The sequence below is a fragment of the Euprymna scolopes genome, chromosome 1 (assembly GCF_053919585.1).
Source record: "Euprymna scolopes isolate OS-2025 chromosome 1, ASM5391958v1, whole genome shotgun sequence".
Lineage (NCBI taxonomy): Eukaryota > Metazoa > Mollusca > Cephalopoda > Sepiida > Sepiolidae > Euprymna > Euprymna scolopes.
This window is the reverse complement of record NC_136482.1, coordinates 93,463,226-93,473,761: the sequence shown is the minus strand read 5'-3', so window position 1 is coordinate 93,473,761 and position 10,536 is coordinate 93,463,226.

Below are 10,536 nucleotides of genomic sequence, written 5' to 3'. Positions count from 1 at the left end.
CATCTTCCTTCATTTGTTTGCACATTATAAAGCAATTTTTTAAGACACTTACATATATTTTTTCATTTAATAATAATAATATTAATATTATTAACAACATTAACCAGCCACATGAAATTACAACAGAAATAAATAAAAACATGAAAGGAACATCACATGAAACCAAGGAAACTGAAACTACTAGAAAGCCCCCCAAAGGTGACCCCCCCCCCCCATGGCATCAGTTTTGGCTAGTATCACACAAAATAAGTATGAAGAATCAAAGAGGATGAAAATACAATCAGAGATAGCATGAACCAGACCTCACTGGAAGAGTCCATAAAGTACTAGGAGCTTGGGGAGGTTTATTGTCACCTAAATCTCAGAGAAGACCAATGGTTGTTGCCAGTAAGAAATCAACAGTAATGCAAAGTCATTACAATGGTTGTTGAAAAAGGTAGAAAGGACTGGTAATCTGGAAAGACTTTTGTTACCCGAACTCCAGGTAACACCACCAGTTTTTATTAGTGAGTAATCACTGATGATGACCTCTAAGAACTCCTAGTGAGTAATAATAATAAATTTATTTTTACTTAATATTTAAAAATCAATATACTCTTTCATGAAAAGAATTGGATCTTTTCGCTTAACAGTATAAAAAAAGAATGTTTTTTATAATCTAAATAAAATGACTACTTTCATTTAATACAATATAATTTCTTTCACTATTAGCAACATATTGGGTGGCTGAGTTGGGAGGACACGGGACACCAATCACCAATGTCAGTTGTATATACCTACACTGACCAGTCATCTTAAGATGAAACATGAATGTCTGTAGATATAAAAAAAATATTGATTCTTTTTCGTAGCGAAATTTGAAAATTGAAATATTGAATTTCAAGTAAAACCAATATCTACTTAACTGTCATGTCGCAGTAATGAGCATATCCAAAAATTACAGATAACGATAGGTAGAAAATTAATTATTAAAAAAAATAGTTTTCAAAGACAATTAACAAAACTTAAGTTTTGCAGAAAAAAAAAAAAAACTGGAGAGTTCTAATTGTAACAAAAGGGAGGTAAATTTTTTTTTGAAAACTAAAAATCTTTGCTCAATTTAAGAAAACTTAATATTTGCTAATTGTCTTTGAAAACTGTTTTCATTAATTTTCTTCCTTATCATTTTTTGTTATTTTTGGATAATTTCATAATTGCAACACGGCAATTAAGTAGATACCATTGGTTTTACTTGGAAGCCAATGTTTCGATTTTCAGATTTCAGTATTATAATGAAGAAAAACCAAAATATTTCTTAAAACATAATATATAAGCTCACTTGGGATCTGATCAAGGAATAAGATGAAGTATGCATGTCTGGATATAAAAGTATTTATTTAAAAATGATATACATGCTAATAATATCATACAGTTATGATACCAGTAGTTTCTGGGATAATAGGTATTTGTAAATTACTCGTTCATAAGGAGTCACCTATAAACATCTACTGCTCCAGAAGTGTTAGTATGGATTGTTAATCAGCACATAATTTTAACATAAATATATTATGCTCTTATTAATGCACTCTTTAAATATTTTTCATACACATAATATATATATATATATATATATATATATATATATATATATATATATATATATATATATATATATATATATATATATATATCCCCAAAACCTCTGGCCTTGATGGAGGGCAGACTAAAACTTGCTGCTGTCATTTCAAATGATCTGAAATAACACCAAGGGAAGACTTGATTCCAAATATTTCTCATATGTTAAATCTCCCTTCTTTTGGTAATAGGGTACGATTATGAATATCTCCAGTGTCAAATAATCCTTATACACTGTGAAATTTAATTTATGTATGAAAACCAAAGAAGGGAGATATAACATATCAGATATTTTGTAATTCATTTTCCAAACTAGGAAAACAAATGACTATGATTGAAACATTTTATGGCTGTAAAAAAAACAAGTGCCGAAAATAGGCTTTGGATGGTAGATGATACTTTTAACGTGCCATCTTAAGGGAAAATGTCACATAGCCCACTACACAATTCTGGTCATTACCTTTCCAACGAGCCTTCACTTGTTAAATTCTGATCAATAGTTGCTGAGATACAAATTGCCAAAAAAGGTGGTATACTCATATCCAAACTGAATATGGAAATGCTTATATCTGTGGTTCTATTGAACGAAACTACATGAAAATTTTTGAAGATTATAATACTATTCTGTGGTTAAAATTTTATGACAATTGGTAAAAAAGAACCTATATTTTCAAACCAATAAAATATGCCCAAATTTACCTACATTTGTATATATAGTGTCCTGCAAGCCAGCTTTAGTTTTGCTGCTTCAGTTGTCTCCCCTGTGGTTTTGCCAGGCCACTAATATATGGATTAGAGTTACCTTTTCCTAGATGCACGTCTTAACGAAGACTAGAGGTGCATCTCTCCTAGTGAATTAATGTGGCCCCAGATAACAACCTGGAAATCTTCCTGCTGTCATGACAACGTCTTTCTTTCTGATCTTCTCTAAGCATCTTTGGGACAAATTTTGCACATCTTCAGTCCTCATGAATAATTGTGTACAGTTCCAATACTGACATCAAACTGTGCACTTGTTGACACACAACGGTCCTTATCCATGAAATTCTTTATTTGGCCAATCAACTCTGGTGTTCTGATTTCTTTACTCCCTCCACACCTCTCATCATCCCCCTCAGACTCCCTGCCTTATGCCACTCACAAACCGATGCTCAAAATGGCCCCAAAACAGTTTGAAGCATTCCATGCATTTCTTTGGCACTTTTCCAAGTTTAAAACACAATTTTATTGCATATCGGTCTTCTCAAGTGTCCTTATTTCCAGATTGCATTTTTGAAATTTACCAGCTGTGACAATCAGGCTTTAGTAATGTGTATTCCAATTCCTGCGGTAGCTGTTCATTTGAATCTAAAATCATAAAAATTGGTTAGTCATCTTATAAGATGTATAGCAATAACATACTGAATTTTCAAGAGTCTACAGCAATTTTAAATGCCTGTACAAAAATGTCTGGAAAACTTATTGAAGGCCCTTGTACATATTCTGTGCATTTGCATTAACTTTTATCTTTGCCTCCGATAACATGCATTCTTTCTTATTATCATTGGAGCATAATTATTGTTTAGGACTTGTTTCTACTAGTTATTCCATTCATGCATCTTTACATAGTCCATGTCCTTCTTACCTTCAAGTATGTTCATTCATGACAAACTGTAAATAAACTAAATGTTATCATTATTCAACCATATCCCTATGATATTTTCTTTCCAATACACATATCATATATTTATACAATACAACTGTATCTGTCACCAAAGATAATACAAATTAAATAATGATTGTTCACATGTGCAGAAATTAATCATATGTTCCCCACGTTTGCAGTTAAACATGATAAAATTAAATACCAAATATTCATATTTTATGTTAGTTTTAAATCAAGTTTTATTCTTTACTAGCAAAGTCCCAACCTTTACATTTGACTTTGACCTTGAAAAATAGTGTGCACCATCTCTAGGTCAGAGACCATCATCATGCTAGGTTTAGTCATGATCGGTTCAGTGGTGTGGGCTCTAGGAGAATATATATATACATAAGCCATGACCTTGACCTTGACAATGGTGTGCACCATCCCTAGGTGTGGGACCAGGTATTTATTTGCTCCCCCACCGAGCAAATTAGGCACAAGGCCGATTTTTAATGTGAGGAGTGAAGGGGAAATGGGGACCAACTCCCCGAGGAGTAGGGGAGCTGGATAGTGACAATTGGTATGAAGGGTTCCCCTACATTGATCAAGGTCTTATCTGTGGGGTCACCCCCACATAGGGTCGTTGCTTTCAGTATCTGTTCCGACAGATACTACATTTTGAGATATTAAATCCTTTATTCATGTTAAAAATACATTGAAAATGAACAAAAAACTTAGGCACATGGCCAACTCAAAAGGGGGGATTGTGGGTGTCGTTGGTCATCCTTGTCTCTCCAGAACTAAACAAAATCAAAAGTTTCTCCCAGCTAGTATCTTTCACCATAATACTACATTCACCCTTTCATACTGGGGGACATCCTACTTAACTCCCAATTTTTTTAAAACATTTTTTATTGACATGTAAAAACAAAACAAGATAACAATAAAAATGGTACAATAATTCATTTGTGTCGAGGGGGGGCTAGGGGGAAAGGGGGGGGGTAGTAGGACCCTCCCAACCCCGTCTAGTTGATAGACTGCCCGTTCCACTAGGTTTGTAAAAGGAACCTGGCTTCTGCGGGTCAGTCTCTAAGTGGGGATACCCTCTAGATGGGGGTGAATGGAGAAAAGAAAAGAAAAGAAAATTTTGTGGGTAAGGAATGGGGGTTAGTTTGTATTTCTTTCTCTCCAAGATGAGTGAAATTTAGAGGAGGGTGTGAAAACAAAAATTGCAAGAAAGAGAGGGTGGGGATCTTGGAGGCTTCCTAATCAGGGAGGGATGGAACACACACTCAGCTAGCTGAGAGGCTATTTGTTAAATTTTACTTTACGGAACTGCGCATTCCACACCTAGGCGGGGAACACATATTCAAATTTGGCTCCTCTTCGTACACACAGACTTGCTACATGTATCCATTTTCTGTCAAATGCCGCGCGATGCAGCCTTCTTCTATCACATCTGATCTTCACCCATAGTTGGTGTTTAAAGAAAGCGATCAGATCCTGATCAGAAAAAGACAACACCCCCCGGCAATCTTGCAGACGCGACGTCCAAATCACCATTCTCGCCACGGCCAGGATTGTAACGTAGACCATTTGTCTTTCCCGGACCCACGGTGGCCTCACATTGTCCACGACATTGGATACGGTAATTGGGCAAGGATGCTCAGGATCGATGTGAGCCGTCACCTCACCAACATACGACCAGTACCAGCGGAGTTCGCAGCAATCAAAGAAAGCATGATCAGTCGTTTCTACGGCCGTTGTCCCACAACGGGGACAATCAGGTAACTCCAAAAACCCAGAACTGCATTGTATGTTGTTGAGTGGAAGTGCATTTCGGGCCAATCGCCAGGTGAGAGAGAACTCTGAATTGTTTAGATGACTCAAACCTGTGGGACCATCATCATGCCAGGTTTGGTCATGATCAGTCCAGTGGTTTGACTGTAGGAGAGTTGTACACACAGACACACACATGAACACTACTACTTTATAAATATAGATGTAACTTAACTATTTTAAAGAGTAAAATATTGTAAATGTAAAGAGTTGTTAGATTATTTATTCTATTTGCCTATTTTCTTTCATCTTTATAATAATATGCTTGTAATAAATTAATAGAATTATTACCACCTGTTACTACCTATTTGAAATCATGGACTTGCCAAGTTGCAAAGAGTGATTAAACTAATTTATTTCTGGACTTGATAAAATTTTAAATTTGTGTCTGATGTTTTTTTTTTAGTTTGATTTTCAGTATTAGTATTCCAGGAAGGTAATATTCTCGTTTGAAAAACGTTACGACATAAAATTTGTTAAAAATATCTCATAAAAATGTTGAATAAAGAGAAACATGTGTTTAATCTCTTTCCTGTAAAACAGGAGGAAAATATACATTTATTTAAAACTCTAATTTTACACATATTTTTTTTTTTTTTTTTTTTAGATTGTGCGGGGGGGGGGGGGTAATTTACTTCTGAAGTAGCAATCTGGTTCATTATTGTAAATAGTAATCATTCACCCACCCACTAGGACACAGCAAACAAGTCAAGAAGTACTCCACACATGCACATATTAATTTTATGAAATTAAATTCCATCATAATGCATTTCGGTTCTTTTGTACACAAAACGGGCGTTTTATTCTTTAATTAAATTATAAACAAAGCTACCTTCCACAAACTATACACGACGGCCAAGCAAATAGGTCAGTGAGCATTGCACCCCGACCATCACAAACTTTTTTTTTTTTTAATCGTGGATAAAGTTTTTCCAGTCAGTTTATTTTTGGGTTTGCAATTCTTGATTTCCTAAATTTCCCCGGGCAACGCCAGGAACGGACTCTGCTAGTTATTAATCAATTGATTAAAAAAGATTGGGAAACTAGTCAAAAACAATTTATTTAGGGCATTTGTGACATTTGTGTTAAAAATGTTAATAGAAGATATAAGCGTGTTAAATTACCGTAAATATCGATTCTGAGCATAGTAAACCATGAATAGCAGGTTAAGTACCTTGCTTCCGGTGACTAAAGAAAAGGTCTGACCTCTTATTAGTCAGAATCAATATGTTTCGTCCCTAAAACTTTTTAATACAAATACGCTATAAAGAAGTAGATAACACCAAAACAAAATGTTTTTGATTGATTTCCCAATTGCATTTTCTTTAAAATAATTTATACCGTTAAATGTTTATCCAGTTTATAGCGCTGTGTGTGGGTATTATCCAAATTAATTTGATTTCAGTGTCAATTTTCAGCACCCCCCCCTCAGTAAATTTTAAGTTCATATCCATAATTCACACTAATTATATATAAAAAAAAAATAAAATAAAAATACAGAAACATCTTTTTGATGCACGAATCTGTCACGAAATGAATTGATTAAGTATTTATTTTTTTCACGAAAAGCAATTGTCCATCTGAAACCACGATCAATAATTTTCCCCCACTCTAAAATCTAAACGTTCCATGAATAAAGCTTCTTTCTTAGAACTGAAGTACTACTGCACGCCTGTGGAACTCTTTTTCTGTTTGCCTGCTTTCCAGCTATGGTCGTCTTCAAATCTAACGTTAAGTTATTGATGAGCTGTGCCCTTAAGTAATCCAATTTACCAAATTTCCGCTACTAACGATTACTACGATATTGTCCCATTGACTATCGTACATTCAGTAACCCTTATCCTTGAGTAGTCTTCGGGACTTGATTAGTAGTGACTCCTTTGTAAAAAAACAACAACAAAAAAAAAGTGCACCAAAGACAACACCACAAGATATGTTGGTACTTCTGCAATTTACGGATCGTGTTGAAATAACGTTATTACTTAGAAACTCATTCTTGAGACAGAGAGGGGTAGGGGTACTTTGTTAACTATTCTGTACTTTCACCCAACAATTTAATAAAATAGAAGATCCTGGAAAAATTTAATTCAATTTGAAAATTCTATCTAAAATATAGCGCGATCTGTAAACTGCAGAAGTACCGCGATTTCTTTTAGAAACCATATTTCGCCTAGTCGTTCTGTTATTGCTATATTTTGCCGGTGCTGCCAAAGTGTTCCAGAAACTTGAGAAACAGTAAACATTCTCGAAGAGAAATAACAGTTTACAAAAAAGAGCGACTCAGTTCTTTGAAAACAAACTACACGGAGAAATTCTTCTAAAAAAAAAGAAAAAAAGGTCACAATAAGAGGCGGTAAATAAAACAAACGCGAATATGAACAACAAGAAAAAAGTATACGTCAAAAAAAAAATAATCAATAGCAACCACCTGGCTGATCATAAAAGATCTGCAGTAATACAACATCCGGTTAAAAGGAAATATTCAAATAAGGAATTTAAAAAAATCAGTAGAAAATATTCTTAACTACAATATCTAACTAAAAACAAGTTTCAACATTTAAATCAACATGGAATTTAAATTTTGTATTTACTGGAATTACAGCGTGTACGCCTTACAGTATAAGACGCTTCATGTCATTTACGGATGACCAAAAATGATAAAAAAAAAGTTTTTTATTCGTATTAGTTTGAGACAGATTTCTCATCGTCATATTCAGTTTAACGTTTATTTTAGATGCTTTACTACAAAGAAGTCTTTTTTTTATTATGTTCCGCTTTTTTTTTCTTTTTTTTTTTTCTTTTTTTTTTGTCCTCCCGGCAAAGGGGGCTGGACCTGTAAATTCACCCTTGTCTGTTCGTCTATTCATCTGTCATTACTTGTCTCAATAACTACACCTTAAAACTTTTTGAAATTTTGCATGAACATTAAACATGATATGAGTAAAAAAAAATAACAGAGCGGATTTTCCCGGAAAACTCCGGTTGCCAACCTAGGGGTGCTTTTCGGGTTAAAATTGCTAAAATTGACACTTTTGTGCGTATTAAAAAAAAAATGATACCTTGGATTTTTATAAAACTTTCTGAAAAGTTGTAACTAACTGATTTCTATATAATTTTGTTTGTCTATACTTTGCAATAACTCTTGGATGTGCTCCAGGGGCTCTTTTAAGGCTAATAAAAAACACTCCATTCTTGGGACTATTTTACCATATTTGTCCAAAATTTTCTGTGTATGTCTATTTTAGCAGTTTTGCATGGTGCTGAACTCAAATTTAAATATGTTAAGGCCTTGGCTAAATGGGTGGTGGGGGACACATGATAATGATTTTTTTTTTTTTTTGCATAGTGCAGAACTCAAATATACATATGCTAAGGCCTAAAACTGCACCGTTTGTTCATTTTCACCAGCATTTGACGTCTCCTGGGCACTTTTAGGGCTAAATGGGAGTGGGAGCAAATGCTGAACTTAGTCATTTTTTATGCCTCGTTCACTGTGCACTCACGGGGGACCATGCATGCCTCACTTGTTATTTATTATTTTTGCTATAAAAAGCGAAATTCGACTTTTCTTTGTGATGATACCCTAAAGCTGTAATCAATAGAAATTGATTGCACCCTTTTTCACTGATGCCGTAATTCATAGCAACTTTGAACTTCTCTGAGTTCTCTCAGCTACCAAACACTCTGTGCCCCATAAAATTTGTCCTTCCAATATCAAAAACGATTCTTTACATTGCTTTCATTTGTTTTTTGTTTTTTTTAACTTTTCCATATTTCGTACTAATGATAAAATGATAAATATTTTAAAACCAAGCCCAAACTCAAACAAAACCAACCTGCCTTTTCCCTTGAGGCTTGCATTTATGAGCATCCGTGGGCTTAGAACTAATTTAAATGATGTTGAAGCATTTCTCCTAACAAACACCCTGGATATCTTAGCACTAAGTGAGACTAACCTACACTCCTCTATCCCCTTTAACTACTTTAACATCGCTGGATATCTCCCACTCTGCCATAAAGACTCTGACAGACATATGCACGGGCTTGGAGTATATATTCAAAACACCCTCCCTTTGACTAGAGAAACTAAATTAGAATCGAACGATCAAGCCTTTATGTGCTTTAGACAACATGCAACATAACATTAGCTACTTTTATTTTCTCTACCGCTCTCCCTCGACCCAAGACTGTACCCTAATAAACAAAGTCTCTGACAGCATAGATACAGTACTTTCCTTTGACATTAGCGCACAAGTGCATGTATTTGGTGACTTCAATGTTAACCACAGCAACTGGCTTGGATTTTCTACTCACACAGACGCAGCTGGTACCACAACGCATAACTTCTCTATATCTTATTTCCTATCACAGATGGTTACGTTTCCAACCCGTTTCCTAGACCAGCATGAACAACACGTGTCACTTTTAGATCTGTTTCTGACCACAGTTCACAATGACTGTGTAACTAATGCCCACAGATCACTTGGGAATGCTGATCATGCATGCATGGTTGAAATAGCCCTACACTTTAGAACCAGAACTGAAGAGCCAATGCTCAAAACAACGAGATATTATAAAAAGGCTGACTGGGAAGCCATCAGGGACGCCTCATGGCAAAATATCTTTTCACTTCCTGCTGAACATTGCACAAATGAGGCCACTGAATGGTTCAAAACAGCAATTGAAGCACATGTTCCCGCAAGCAAATTTTAAAGCAAGCCCCACTCTCCCCAATGGTTTACTTCTCTGGCAGAACAGTGGTTCATTAAAATTGTGAGGTCTGCTTCGCGCCTGGTCCACAAAGTATGAAAATAAAAAATTTAAAAATTAAAAAAAAAACGTTTACAAGTGTTTTTGATATAGATGTACATAAGAATACTTTGTTAAGTATGTTTTAATTTAAATAAGGATGGTATAATAAAATTGTGGGGTCTTCTTTCGCGCCTGGCCTCCATAGAATGGAAATAGGCACAAACTTTAATAAAGACTTTTCATATTTATCTGTGTAAGTATACTTTGATAATTATGTTTCAGTTTGAAGAAATATGGTATAATAAAATTATGGGGTGCTCGTTTGTACCTAACCTCCATAGAATGGAAATATGTCACAAAGTTTAACAAGGTTTTTTTTTATAAAGATCCACAGAATATTGTGATAAGTGTTTCAGTGTGAACAGGTATGGTATAATAAATTATGGGGTTTATCTATTTTATTTTTACTTTCATCATATTTTGCTTTGGTTTTGATACCCCCAAATTCGAAGCTATCTCTTTACAACCCTTCCTTTTCATAACCTATTATACTTTCATAAATCAGAGTCCATTTTCTGTAGTTGTCAACGACGGGTACTTTTGCTAGTATATATATATATATATATATATATATATATATATATATATATATATATATATATATATATATATATATTTAATTAAAAAACAATATGATTTGGGAA